The sequence below is a fragment of the Acanthochromis polyacanthus genome, chromosome 1 (assembly GCF_021347895.1).
Source record: "Acanthochromis polyacanthus isolate Apoly-LR-REF ecotype Palm Island chromosome 1, KAUST_Apoly_ChrSc, whole genome shotgun sequence".
Lineage (NCBI taxonomy): Eukaryota > Metazoa > Chordata > Actinopteri > Pomacentridae > Acanthochromis > Acanthochromis polyacanthus.
Window position 1 is genome coordinate 62,443,101 of NC_067113.1, and position 15,379 is coordinate 62,458,479.

The 15,379-nt window shown below is 38.6% G+C and overlaps 1 protein-coding gene across 1 annotated transcript in view; it reads left to right on the top strand.

Moving 5' to 3' along the window:
* Positions 1 to 647: 647 nt before the first annotated feature.
* Positions 648 to 15,379, top strand: part of gas2l3 (growth arrest-specific 2 like 3) — a 54,808-nt gene continuing 40,076 nt past the window's right edge. The window contains exon 1 of the mRNA XM_051948651.1: positions 648 to 781. The gene's annotated coding sequence lies outside the window, so the exon portion shown is untranslated. The remainder of the gene's footprint in view (positions 782 to 15,379) is intronic.

The window sequence follows — 15,379 nt, forward strand, 5'->3', positions numbered from 1 at the left end:
GTGAGAATCTACAATGTTAATAGTCATAAAAATAAATAAAAACCATTAAATGAGAAGATGTGTCCAAACTAAAAGTTGGTAATGTATTTCAAAGTTGTTTTTTAACCCATGAAAATAGTCTTTAATAATGCCTTAAAATGGCAGGAAGGGTCATCAGCACTCTGCAGTTTCAGCTGTGGCTTTGACTGCGTATTTATCTCATGATAACATATAAAATGGATTTGTTTACAAGGATAAAAATATGTGATTTTCATCAGAGCCGGTTGTTAAGGATTTCATACTTCCTCTACTGCTGCTGAAATACCAAAACACTATGTGAATTAAAAATACACTCTCTTTAGTGGAAACAGCTGAAAACAGCACTGGAAGGATTTGAATTCCAAACAGCACCTAAGTTTTGCAGAAGGAGCAGAAAAATAAAAACTGCACAATATTATCTCCAAAAAGAAAGAATGCAGCTTGTTCCATTCACTTCCAACAGCCTTCTGAGGAGGTTTCCCGGCTGAATGGCTGCACTTGTTTCTGAAAACTGAATGGGTTTTCATCACCCAGTAAGATGACACTCAGGTGAGCGGAGGCCACGCCCCCTGCGGACGGAGCGCTCTGATTGGCTGATTCGAACAGCGCTGCCCACAAACACACGGAGCCTCAGCTGCAGCAGGAGAACATGAGGAACCAACAACTGGAGAACAGCTCAAGATTTCCACAGGACCGAGACGATAAAGCTGCACCCAGCGAGCACACGTTGAGCCTGAGGAGTCTGTTTCTCTGAGTGCTGCTGGTGAGTTTCAGACTGTTGCTTTCTTTGACAGCTGTGTGAAGTTTATCGGGAAGTTTTCTTCTGTGCAGAGGTATTCTGTTCAAATCCATGAGGGAGCCTCGTGGAAGCAGCTACAAATCACTCCAGATACCGTTATTTTTTTACATAACAAATCCTGTGTTCGCTTTAGGGTGAGGTAATTGTAATAAGACTAGGACAGCTCTAAAGGTTGCGCATGTTCGAAGTAAATGCAACTTTTAAAGGAAAAGTGAAGTTACCTTTTATATTTTTAAAGGTTTTCTTAGTGTTTGCCGCAAACAAGCTCAAAATCCACCTCTAGGGCTGCTCACTATTCCAGAAAAGTGTGTTAATTGTCATGTAACCGTTGAGGAAAGGCTTCACTTTCTCCTTCAGCAGAGTTTAAATGAGGAGGGTTAAACCAATTTAGATTCTGAAGCTCCTTCTAGGTTTCTCTGTTACATAAGAGCAGGTTGTTAATTGACTGTGATAGGTGTGCTGGTGTGAAACAACAACTCCTGGTCTGCTGCCGCCACTGAATTAGCTGTGATTGGCAGGTGGGAATAAATAGGTTAGAGGATCAGTAGTTTACTAGCGCATATCTAACCTGGCTGCAGTGATTAACGGGATCAAGTGAATGTCGTGTTTGTAATGACTACAATAGAAAGTAAAGCTGTGAGGCATTTGGGAGAAAACTGGCGCTGAAAGAATGAACCATCCTAGCAGGATCAGGGTGATGTTATAAGGATACCAAATTAGTTTTAACAGTGACTGGAAAAAAAGCCATACATACCCTTTCACAGATATCAGATGTAGAGAAGCAATAGTAAGAACAGCATTTATGAAAATGAAAAATAGACTGACAAATAAGAAAATGGCAATTGGCATCCATGTGAGGACTCTCAGCTGTTATATCCTGCCAGTTCTGATGTACGGATGTGAATCCTTGTGTCATTTCTGACCTTCCCTGAAAATTTCATCCAAATTCATTAGTCTGTTTTTGAGTAATGTTGCTAACAGACAAACGTACCTCAGTTGTCACAGAACTCTGCCGTAATAAAATGTACAACAAAATCACAGCAGCAGAGATGTGGTTTGACATGCCACGTATATCTGATACGGCCAGAATAAGCAATGAAGACGTTTTAAAATTACTAAACACAAATTATACGCTGTTGAGTAAAACATTTTTTGGACACATCATGAGGAAAGAGACCCTGGAATATATCATCACAGCTGGAAAAATGAATGGGAAGAGAGGACGAGGCAGACAGAATGAAAATGATAAACAAACTGACATCATGGAACAACAACAGTCACAGTGCAGAGAGAAAAAGATCAGAATAAATGGAGAGAAATGATCGCCCACGCTGAATGGCATTTGATTGTATCCTTTCTCATATGCTCTAACTTTATGGGTCCATAAGTTTTTGTTTTTTGATCAGTAAAATGCCAGGAAATGGTGAAATTGTCAGTCAGTGTCTCCCAAATCCCAATATGACGTCCTCAAATGTCCTGTTTATTTTCACAACCCACAGATACTCAGTTTACTGTGGCAGAGAGAGAAAGAAACAAGGAAATGTTTAAATTTAAGAAGGTGGAGTTGCACAGTTCTGACTTTAATCTTTTAAAAGTCGCTCAAACCGACACAGAATCAATTGTCAGAATAGTTAGCAATGAATTTAATAGTTGATGACTAATCAGTTAATCGTTGCAGCTCTGCTTTGGATGGCTTTCAAATCTGGCTTTAAACTTTTCATACGGAGCTTTGTGAGGCTGAAATTCTTTCCATATAACTGATGATGCATTTCTTTTTGCAATTAAATCTTTGTTTTCAGAGTTTCTTTCCTGATCCTTGCTCGTCTTGCTGTGTACATGTGGAGCCTGCATGTCAGCAAACTCCAGGTCTTGTGAAATAATAAAAAAGAAAGGTGTAAATTATGTTTTATCTGACAGTCTTCTCCAGTAGATTAGTGTTGGAAATAAACTCTGAAAATGTTCTTTTTTTTTATCAAGCGGCAAAAGCAGTTAAGTCTAAGATAATTTTCTGTACTTCACACTGCAGTTACCATGATTTTGCGCACTTTGCAATGTTTGTGCTGCAACGATAAATTGTGCATCCCTGTGAGGAAAAGCAGGTTAGATTGGGAGTGTAAACTTCTCCTAAGCTTAAAAAGAAAGACTCTCGTGCTGCTGTTTTTGGATCAAAGTGCTCACTGACTGCCCTGTTTTTATCCTGCTGCTGCGCCTATTGTGCCGGGACAATAAGGCAGGCTGTATTAAGTTGAAGTCTTGCACATGGGGGAGATTCCTGGTTTCCCGTTGGAGGAAAAAGGATCAAGTAAAGGGTGGACAGGTGCTTCCTGGATAGAGGCTGACACCAGGGAAGGGCTTCAGATGCTGGTGAGGAGTTTACGGTGGTGTTTACATTTGAGCTCACAACAAGATTTCCAGCCTTTACCTTGTAATTATGGCTGTGAAGTCATTTTTCCACTGATTTTATTGTGTAAGTCATCAGATATATTAGCTTTACTCCATTACATTGAATGTGATGTAACTATAAGTCATGACCGCAAAAATAAGGAAGGAGCTAAATGGGTGTAAGCATGTCATTATTCATCCTCACATGTTCATAAAAATTGACAAAGCTCTGCTGCAACTTTAACTGCATTACATATATGCACCAAATCAACCTCACATCCAGTAGTTTATTGCATCCTTATTTATGTTAAAGGAAATCAGTGTGAGGCTAGCAGACTCTGCATAGCTGTGGAGAAATTAACTGCTATCAAACTGCATTATAGTAAGAGTCACTGATCAGGTTTATGTGCTTCCTGTGATACGTTTATATTGATGTTCATTGTTGCTCTTCCAGAAGAAATCTTGTTGTCGATGTGGCATCAGTCAAGCTTTACAAATACTGGTCAGCTGATATGGGTATTTAAACTGCTGATTTTGGTATCATATGGTACACATCTTCTTCTCGGGTGTCTTTTGTAATCTTGTTGACGACCATGCCTTTCCATTTTTCTCATACTCTTTTGTTATACGTTGCATTTAGTACACTGTTGGCATTTGGTGTATTTATTCAATCTTTGATGTTGTCAATATGCCATTCCTTGGCGTCCTTTTGCTTTCTTCTCTTTTATTTTGCCTGTTATTGCAAGATTCTCTATACCATTCCTCCTCATCATGTGTCCTAGGAATTTTTCTTGATTTGATGGTTGCCAGCATTGTTCTTTTCGCATTCGCTCACAGAAGCACCTCTTCATTGGTTGCTCTTTCTACCGACGATATTTTTAGCATTTTTCGTAGGAACTGCACTTCCGTTGCCTGGAGTCTCTCTGCAGATTGTTTGATATTGTCCATGTTTCAGATATTGATGTGTGTATTCATCCAGATGGTGTTTTTCTTGTTAAATCATCTTGGGTTATGGCAATATGTCTCTTGATGTTCTGGTTTGATCTGCCATAATCCTCTTGGTAGATTAATTTATATGAAACTTGTTTTGTAAATTAATGCATGAATAGAATTTACTAAAAGCCTGTCCCTTTTTAGCTACTTCTGAATCCATTTTTAGTCTTCAAGCCTGAGCTTACTGCATCAAGGTGAAGGTGTCGTTGTTTTCGTTGCCCTAAAGTCTGGATCTGTCTCCTGATCAGTAACAATACAGAACACCACTGTGTTCAGAAAAAGCAGCCACTGACCAGCGCTTCATAAATGGGAGCACACATAAGGGGTAAACCTCATTTTCAACTATCTTCATAATCACCATCTGCTTGATCTTTGGCACCACGCCTCACATTTTGGGTCTACCAAGGGTCCCGAAAGATGTCTCACACACACACAAACACCCTCATTCTGTTCCTGTAAGCTCTATCCTAAATAGATGAGTGGTAATCCAAGATGTCATTAACATCTCCATTGTGTCCACACTCACAGCCTCGCAGCCCATATGTGCCCATGTGCATTTTTAACTCATTAAGGCTTCTTTGTCTCATCTGGTGGTGTTTGTTTGTGTGTGAGGGTTATTGTTCTATAGGTGGATGTGTCTATCCTGTATGTGGTTGAACATGAGAGCTGACCTCATGTGTTATTCATATGGGGTGTTTCATTTCCATTTTGGTGCATATTGACTGGGGGTGTAAAGAAATGGTCAACTCATGAAACTATACGAAATACTCACGATATGAAATAAAGATTAAAGAAAATCCCCAACAGTAGGATGTTATGCAAAAATCTCATTTTCTTTATTTTCTTCCTTATGCAGACATACAAAAAAATAATGCTGCATCAGTACAAAATAAATGCTCTTTGAAAAAAAAAATTGTATTTTTTCCCCCTTATTTAGACTACAGTGCAAATACAAACATAAAATCTCAATAAAAAAGTGCTTTGTTGTTGTAATAATCAGGATAACTACATTCTTGAATGAAAAGGAAAACAAATAGCAGTCCTAGGAGCTGCAGTCTAGACCTATAAATGTCTCAACTGTGAACTAGTTGTACTCGCCGCAGTACACGGCGAACTGTAGCGGCATATTTTGCACACGGTTTTTGTTTTATCTGCTATCTTCTTACCGGTCTCTCGTCGTTTAGATAGGAAGCCACATTTATTTGATGAAGGAGCGTCAGCTAATTCCTTAACCTCGACTTCCTCCGTTTTGAAGCAAGTGTTTTGCTACGGTAGGCGAGGAGGGTCTAAAATCATCAGTCTGTGGTGCGCGGCGCCCCTTCACGTTTTTTATTTAGTTTTATTTCGTGTGTCTTTGAACTTTATTTCGTCATTTTTTTTTTATTTCACGCCCCTAATATTTACCATTTTTTTTATATAATCCTAAAATGATGCCCTTTGTATCTCTATTCAATTAGCTGCAATTATATTTTTTTTAACAAAAATGGCATCTTTACATTTCTTCACACCATTTTAATTTGCTTTCTGTGGTTCTCTGTTAAAACCAGGCTGGTTGTGCTGCTGAACTTAAAAGAATACTGCACTCTCTGAACTAGCTGAACTCCTTTTATCTCATGTGAATAATCAGCTTCTATCGACTAGTTCATGTCAGTGCTTTTGAGTACAGGTCAGCTGTGTGTTTAGACTTCACTACAGATCCCGAAACAGCCTTTAGAAATAAAATGTCTGTTTTGTGCAATGCAATGATGAATGCCAAACTATGGGTTCTCTATTAAAAAAACCTTTCAGGATTATCTTTTCCTCCAAAGCGTCATTTTAATGTGAGAGATGGCTATGTTTTTATTGTTATATAAATGTTTTTTTAATCATCAGGCAAATCCTGATAGCAGTTGCATTAAAATAACACTCAGCTGTCAAAACCTCTCAGTACTCGGTTTCCTCATTTTGTGCTTGTATGTCTCTTTACTCACTCCTCCTGTCAGGTTTTTTTCCTGATCTCTGAGGATCTAAGGGGGCCCAGATTTCTCCCACCAGGTCTTAGCACTGGTGAGGCTAATTAAGGTGAAAGGTGCCCCAGTTTTTAAATCCTCCTTTCCGCCCTAACCAGGATTATTATTTGACAAACGTCTCTAACTGGCCTGAGCTCTGTGACCCTCGACCTCTCACATCTTGGCTCTGTGAAAAGTTGAGACACAGCGACGTGGCTGTTTGGGCTACAGAGGCTAATCTGAATAAAGCCTGAACACGATAGCACTGGAGCTGTGTGTTTGGATGTTTGATTATTGGCAGAGCTCCTACAGCACAGCAGAATTACTTTGTGTGACTCAGTTTGGACAGTATTACACGTGAAGTCAATACGGGTTATAATATTAACTACCATGTTGACAGTAGAGGAGGAGCTGTACAAACTGTAAGCTTTACAGTAGCTGACATCCATTATGACGCCCTGCCAGTGTTTGGCAGCCAGACAGATGTCACATTTGAAATGGACTGCAACAGTTGTTCAGTTCCTGATGCACTGGAAAAAATGCTCCTCTAAAACAAGGAAAAAAACTTATTTCAAGAAACTTTTACCTTGAAATAAGTGGAAAAAATCTGCCAATAGAACAAGTGAAAAATGGCTTGGTCACATTTCTTGAAATAAGATACATTAAAGGGGAACTTTGTTTTTTTTCAACCTGGGGTCTGTTTTCATATGTCATTTCATACATGTGAGTGATGGAGAAATGAATTTTTGACATAGCTCCAGTATTTAGCCAGGCAGGCAGCTCAGCTAGCATCAAAGTCCGCCCTAATGTGCTTTTTTTTTTTTTTTTTTTTCCCCCCCACACTGACCGGCTCGGATAGTCTCAACGAGTGTCCCACAACACACAAGAGATGAGAAGTGAACGAGAACCTCCACATTACTTGGCGATCACTATTTGTTGTTGTCTGAATCCAAATCTTGGAATGCTAGAAAGCAAATCTCGTTCTGAAATCGCGCGATAGCTCACGCCAAAACCGGTGGGGCAAACGGCTGTTTCCCCTGCAACCGTATTTCCCCGAAATACGTCTTATTAATGTTTTTCAGCCAAGGCTGTCAGAAAATCTGTTTCATTTTCACCAATTTAGTCTACTGTCAGGTCTCCCTTCCCCTCTGGCTATCATTTTCTCTTTCACTTCAACCCACCGGTGGGAAACAGCTGTTTTAAGAATACTGAGATCTTAAAATTAGCTGGGATAAATTATTTTAAGCTATATTTTATCAGGATTGTCAAGCTTAGGTGTCTTAATCCTCCTGTTGTCTTCATTTACGACACCAAAAAATATTGTTTCCTTGTCTGGAAAAAATCCAAAAATTCAGCAAAAAAAAATCCCCAAATTTTTAAAAATGTACAAAACCTTCAGGAAGAAAATTCCTTTAAAGTTTCCCTTAAATGTTTTATTTTTTTTTTTAAAAAATCCCAAATTTGGCAAGAAATAAAAATTTTAAAAGAAAAAATGAAAATTGTAAATATTTTCAAAAAATGAACAAATTCTCCAAAAAATCCTAAAAATATTTAAAAAAAAAAAAAAAAAAAAAATATATATATATATATATATATATATATATATATATAGCAGTGAAGCTTCGAATAATTTCTTTAAGAACATTCAGAAAAAAATTTTTTCCTCAATTTCCTTAAAGAAATTTTTTTTGTACATTTCTTTTTCCATAAAAAATGTGCAAAAATTCCCTTAGAAATGTGGAGGTTTTCACTGTGAAATTTTTATATATCCCCCCCCCCACATTTTCAAACTTTTAAACAAATCAATTTGACCAACAGGACAACGTGAGGGTTAAAACAAGATAATTTCAAGATTGTTTGACTTGACAAGATATTTAAGATGCGTTGTCTTCAAACAAGTCCCTCCATCTTGCTGAAATGTCACTTGTTAAGTGAATTTATCTTAAATCAAGTGGGATGAGACATTTTGAATAATAATAAGACAAACGGACTTGGTAAGATTTTGAGCTTTTGCAGTGTGCACTTCTCTGTACACGGTTTCATGTCCCAGTTTGTTAGTTTAATGAACACATGATGGGATGCACTTCTGTTTAGCTCAGGAAGACGTCTGGTAACAAATCTGTTAAAATGACAGCTGAGGAAACATCAACGGTCAAGTCTGGCAGCGCGCTCAGGTATTTCAAATGACCGAACCAATGATGTCAGTGCAGTTAGTCGGCCTGTGAGTGTGTGTGTGTGTGTGTGGTCAGCAGAAATGGCTGAGTGGGCATCCTGCCAGGCCTGCTGCAGCTTAAAGGAGGGCGCCTCTCTGTGATGAACGCTGCTGATTGACTCAGCCAACTGACTGCTGACATCATGCAGAGGGTAATTTGAAAATGAGGAAGACAAGTGTGGAAATGTTTGTTTGAAAGGATGGTTCAAAGGTTGCTGGTGATGCAGTCTGACGCCGTAATGGATATCCGTTAAAGAAGTGGCATGTTGCAGTTTGGCTCTAGCTCACTTTAGGGACTTTTCTCGAGCAGAGTCAACAGTTTAAAGAAGACATCTTTCTGAATGTAGGTTTCTGGGACACGGTGAACTGTGCATTTTTCAAACAAAAACGTTCATGTGATCATGATGTCACTTGACTAAGTCACAGCCCATTTATTCATAATTTTTCTTGTAGGTCCTGACTATGGAGAAGTGTTGTTAGCTCCCATTAAACACTGGAGTCACTGAAAATTATCTTGACCAATTGTTTTAGTTAGTAGCTGTTTCCAGTTTGGAAATGTGATGAGGAATATTTTCATCAGGTTAGCTCAGATGTTCATTTTGCCTTGTGTAATATTAAGCTCTTTTAGAAATCTAGAAATGGGAGGCTACATTTTTATAGCAGCATAAAACCTTCTAATGAAAATTCTCTGAAACCATTGGCTCTCTTTAGTTTATCTTTATTGAGTTTAACATACACTATTGTTCAAAAATTTGGGGTCATCCAGACAATTTCATGTTTTCCATGAAAACTCACACTTTTATTCATGTGCTAACATAACTGCACAAGGGGTTTCTAATCATCAATGAGCCTTTCAACACCACTAGCTAACACAGTGTAGCATTAGAACACAGGAGTGATGGTTGCTGGAAATGTTCCTCTGTACCCCCATGGAGATATTCCTTTAAAAATCAGCCGTTTCCAGCTAGAATAGTCATTTATCACATTAACAATGTCTGCACTGGTTTTATCATTTGGGTCATTCCAGGTGAAATGACCAGATATTCCTTGGGGGTGTTGCTGCACCATTTTCAAATTAGTCCTAAATTTGCATGCCATTAGATAGTCACAAAAGTACTTTCTATGCAAAATTGTAGGCTTGTAGCTCAAGTAGTTTCTGAGCTGTGGGGGCCTGAAATTTTCAGAATTTGGGCTTTAAAAAGCCTCGCCAGCGTTTTTTGCATCTTTAAGTGGTTATTTCTCAGCCTTTAGACATACCGGAGAGCTGTGAGTTGGTAAACAAGGCCTCTGCATGTAGCTAGTGCCCCACAAACATCCCCAGGTGTTTCCCTACACTCTGCAGGCCATGGGGGCTTGCTAAAAATGCTAAAAATTAAGAGATACCTACTCACGAGTGGGGTTTGGGACCTTAAAAGTACTAGAAATACTGCACAGAAGTGTTCTAACACCCCTGGGTTCCATTCTACACAAACTTGTGTGATAACTTAGCAAACTGGAGCTTTCTAGGTTTTTAATGGATTTTAAATTGGCTATTTTTGGTGGCAAAAATCTCAGTGTGGGACAGGTACCAGAGACCCCAAATTTTTCCTACAAGACAGTTCCATCTGTCTTTTATCACCGTACAAAAAAGCAGCAGGGTTATATTTGTAGTTACTGAGATATTCTTACTCAAAATGGCATGGGTAATGTCAAAATCGTTTTTTGCTTTTCAGTACTTTAAATTGGGATACAAGTATTAGTAGTCATTCCAATGGTAGTATTATGTATGTTTTGTTCTTTTTGAAATGTTAGTTGTTAAAGGTGACAACCTTCAAAAAGTGTAATGGTATAACTTAGGTCATTACACTTTTTGAACTAACATTTAACAACTAACATTTCAAAAAGAACAAAACATACATAATACTATCATTGGAATGACTACTAATACTTGTATCCCAATTTAAAGTACTGAAAAGCAAAATAGCGTAATGCCCTTTTTGTGTCACAAGGTCTAGTTTAGAGCCATACCTGTAGATATCATGACATGTTGATACCTGTTTGCAATGCATACATGTAATTATAACATACACATACAAATTACATGTACTAACTTGAATTCAGGGAGCTCTGTAGTAGTTCATGGTTGATTAATTTAAAAATAACAACAATAATGTTGAATTTTACAGTATCGGTGCAGTGGGATTAAACATGTTAATTTAATTGTACAATGTCATGTTACAAGCAAAAGAACCTATACCTAAGTTATAACTTAGGTATACCTAAGTTATACCATTACACTTTTTGAAGGTAGTCACCTTTAACAACTAACATTTCAAAAAGAACAAAACATACATAATACTACCATTGGAATGACTACTAATACTTGTATCCCAATTTAAAGTACTGAAAAGCAAAAAACGATTTTGACATTACCCATGCCATTTTGAGTAAGAATATCTCAGTAACTACAAATATAACCCTGCTGCTTTTTTGTACAGTGATAGAAGACAGATGGAACTGTCTTGTAGAAAAATTTGGGGTCTCTGGTACCTGTCCCACATTGAGATTTTTGCCACCAAAAATAGCCAATTAAAAATCTCGTCCAACTTTGGGAGCTCATATTTTCCAAACTGAGGTACCTAGAAAGCTCCAGTTTGCCAAGTTATCACACACGTTTGTGTAAAATGGAACCCAGGGGTGTTAGAACACGTCTGTGCAGTATTTCTAGTACTTTTAAGGTCCCAACCCCTACTCGTGAGTAGGTATCTCTTAATTTTTTAGCATTTTTAGCAAGCCCCCATGGCCTGCAGAGTGTAGGGAAACACCTGAGGATGTTTGTGGGGCACTAGCTACATGCAGAGGCCTTGTTTACCAACTCACAGCTCTCTGGTATGTCTAAAGGCTGAGAAATAACCACTTAAAGATGCAAAAAAACGCTGGCGAGGCTTTTTAAAGCCCAAATTCTGAAAATTTCAGGCCCCCACAACTCAAACTATTTGAGCTACAGGCCTACAATTTTGCGTAGAAAGTACTTTTGTGACTATCTAATGGCATGCAAATTTAGGACTAATTTGAAGATGGTGCGGCAACCACCATCTGGTGAAACCACACGGAATGACCCATTCATTTATTGGTATCTCCATTGGAAAAAAAGCTTCTTTTCTTTCAAAAATGAGGACATTTGTAAGTGACCCCAAAAGTTTGAACAGTAGTGTATATTTTAAGTCGGTGTTTTTCCAGTTTGAAGTAGCTGGTGACGTGATAGACAAAGAAGTTTGACATATGCAGGTAGATAAAGAAGTCGTCTGAAAAACAGTATTTAAGAAGTCAATGGAGCCAGCATGTTTTGGGTAAATAAATGGTTGATAATGTCTTTTATCTGTTCATGGTTTGACTCCAAGGACATTCTCGTGTGTGAAGGATGTGGTTTACTGAAAACCAATTGTCTGTTTTTACTGACCTGGAGCCAGCCTGCGTTGTTTCTTTCACTGGTCAAGGTTGTGGAGCCTGATCCTGAGTCAGCATTAAGGGGCTTTGAAGCCCTCAGGCTGACCCGGTGGTGTGTAGTGATCCTTGGATTAGCGTCAACAAATCAAAATGGGATTGGCAGGTGGCTCCCACCCATTGAAGCCTTTAAGATTGGCTTTACTCACACTGTCTCACCTCTAAGGAAGGACCGCTCCAACAAGGACAAGGCCAAGAAATGATTTAATCCTGCTTGAAAGGGGAATAGTCTTTTACTATAGAGGTCCACAGTGTGCAGGCTTGTACAGGCCCAGGGGGACTGAATATCTTTAGAAAGGAAAGTTTCTTTGAATATGTGGGATTCAATTCGACGACGGACTGTTGACGTATATTTACTTTTTTCATTCTTGTCAAATGAATGAATTTCCTTCTCTTCACAGAGCAGCCGGGCCCCATCTGTAATGAAAAGGGCTAAGCTGGTCTCTAAATCAAATGCTCCTGCGACAGGGTAATTAAGTCCAGACACAAAGGGCTCAGCAGGAAGGAGTTTAATAGAGGAGGAGTTAGTATTCTCTGGGGGTTAGTTGGGTCCAGCAGAACCTCTCTGGATTGCAGGGAAGGACGCAGGAGGTTCACTGGCCCTCAGCCACTTCACACTGTGGGCAAAAGACACACACACAATGATATTACTCACGCATTCTGTCTGCTCAAGTTATCACATTAGATGCCTAAAAATAGGGCATCACTTTTGCATCAAAAACTATCAGACAGTGTCCACTGGAAACCTCAGTGAGTCATTCAGATCCATCATACATGATGCTGAAGGTCAGGGTGTGCCAGAAACAAAACTAAAATCCAGTTTGCTAAATTAGCATGCTAAATTATCTGCTTCGGTAATTTGCAGCCCCTTTCCTGATTGGAATGGTGTTTGAAAAGGAGATTTCGGAGATTTTATTGTAAATGGCACTCCAGATGAAGCATACTGATGCTTTAAAGTCGTTGATTAAATCCCTGAACAGTCATCTCTGTGTATCGGAGGTGCATTTTTAGATGTTTTTGTCTGTTAAAGTAATCCTTTAACTCTACACTGTTGCTTTCTCTAGAATGAGCAGATCTGTGAAGTCTCCACAGTTGTGTTCACCCACCCTTCTGCTACTCGCTGTAGCTCAAGCACACCAGCTCATTTGTGAATAGCAAGTTCTCATGTTGGAGCAATTCAGCTTCAGTTCTTAAGAAGAATAATGATGGAGAAAGCTCCACCCTGCCAGGTTCTTTAGGTTTTTTGTTTTTTTTTAACATTTAAAACCCTGGAAAGCTGCATGCATTTGTCTTTGGTCTAACAAAGACAAAGATCACTTCTACATAAATACTATTCTACCCAGGGTCAGATGTCATGCATATCATAGACGGCATTCTAAACTGCAGCCTTTGTGATTTGCTAGTTGCACTCTTTGAACTTGTGATTTCAGTCGTTCGGTCCAGATAAATGTTATTAGATTTGATGCATTTAACATGAAGCCGCTCCATTTGGTTGCCATTAGATCAATGTAAAGGAGTTAAAGTCTGAAACGGTCCATCATACATTTTTATAAATTTGCGCCCTTGTAATGTTTTTTCCTTCTCAAAGTCTCCAGGCTCACAGCCACTGGTTGAGTATACTAATCAGCTGGAGGACACAAAGCAGTGTGCAGAACACATGCCAGCTCTAACGTGTAAACGTCCAAAGAATTAAGCGATAAAACACAACGTTAGGTTTACTTATACCCCTAGAGGACTTAAAAACTTCACATGGCCCATTTTTGTTTTATTTTTTCCTCGTGTTTACTCCCCTGACGCACACAATGCCATGTAGTGGAAAATCAAAAGGGCATCACCGCCTGAACATTCTACTTTTAACTCATTACATAATGTGCTCTCATTTCTTTTTTGCACTTATGCACGGGTGCTCGCATATTCTGTGAAGCGCTGCAGGCTGCATGCGTGCGCCACGTGCGGAGTGTGTTGTGGTGACGGAGCATCGTGGAGGTGGATGCTGTCTGGAATAGCGCTGATCCTCTTAAATGATTACTGGCTGCGACTAGAGAGAGGCGACCTGCGTGGGTGACATGCGGACAGATGTCTCACCCTCAACAAAACACACACACACACACACACACACACACACACACACACACACACACACACACACACACACACACACACACACACACACAGACGGCATCTATGTTTAGTTCATGCTACAGAGGAAGCTTCAGCCAGATCCCTGTCCTTTTAATAGACTCAAAGTCTATTATACCGCTCACTTGTACACCAACAAAAACAGTTCCTTTAATTTATTCAGCACCTCTTTCTTAGAAGGAAGTGGCTTCTGTGTGGAACACTGAGGAGAAAATGGACCACTTAGTGGAGAAAGTTGTCTTAATTAGCTTCTTTTTAAAATAGAATCTGTAGAAAATGCTGAATATTGCACATTTTCTGAAATCTACCATCTATATATACATAAAAACCTTTAAATACAAGATCTAAATATGGCATCTTAGTTTAATGCTAAAAGAGAGAGTTCATTCAGTCTGCAAACAGCAGCTTTCCTAGTGAATTTAGGATTTTATTTCACCCACAGCAAGATGTGCAGGTTAGACAATCCCAACCTCACCGGGGTCTTTTATGTACCAGTTTTCTGAGCCTCAGTCACTCAGTTAAGCCTAATGTTGCTTCAGAAATGTGGGAATGGCTCACATGTGCCCCTGAGGATAATGTCTGAGCAATGAATTTAAATCCTTGGAAAGTTGTAAATTCCCAGGAAATACCAAAAATAATATTCTTTGTATAAAGAGCAGCTTTTTCATTATGAACTGCACAGTTAAAAAATGTACATTTATCCACAGCGAGGCTCATATCTGGCCCCAAAGAATCATTATCTCAAACTGCTTTGGATGCAAAGTCTTGTTTACTAACAGACACATTACAGATGGCGGTGGTCCTTATCTAAATGTAAACCAAACCTTATCACTAACTAGTATTCTAAAATTTCTTAATGTGACCCCAACTTTAGCCTAACCCCATCCAGTTATCTCTGCTACACTGGAAAAAATGCTCCTCTCAAAACAAGAAAAAAAAAACTTATTTTAAGGAACTTTTACCTTGAAAGAAATGAAAAACTCTGCCATTAAAACAAGTGAAAAGTGTCTTGGTAAGATTACTTTAAATAAGATATGATATTTAGAATATTGAGATCTTAAAATTAGCTGGGAAAACTAATTTTTTGCTTATATTTCACCAGAATTGTCAAGCTCAGGTGTCTTAATCCTCCTGTTGTCCTCATTTACGGCACCAAGAAATATTGTTCCCTTGTCTGAAAATGATCCCAACATTCAGCAAAAAAATTCCCAAATTTTAAAAACTTGCAAAACCTTCAGGAAGAAAATTCTTTAAGTTTCCCTTGAAAGTTTTATTTTAAAAACGAATTCCCAAATTTGACAAGAAATAAAATTTTTAAAAAAGATCTAAAAATTGTAAATATTTAAAAAAAATTGAATAATCTTC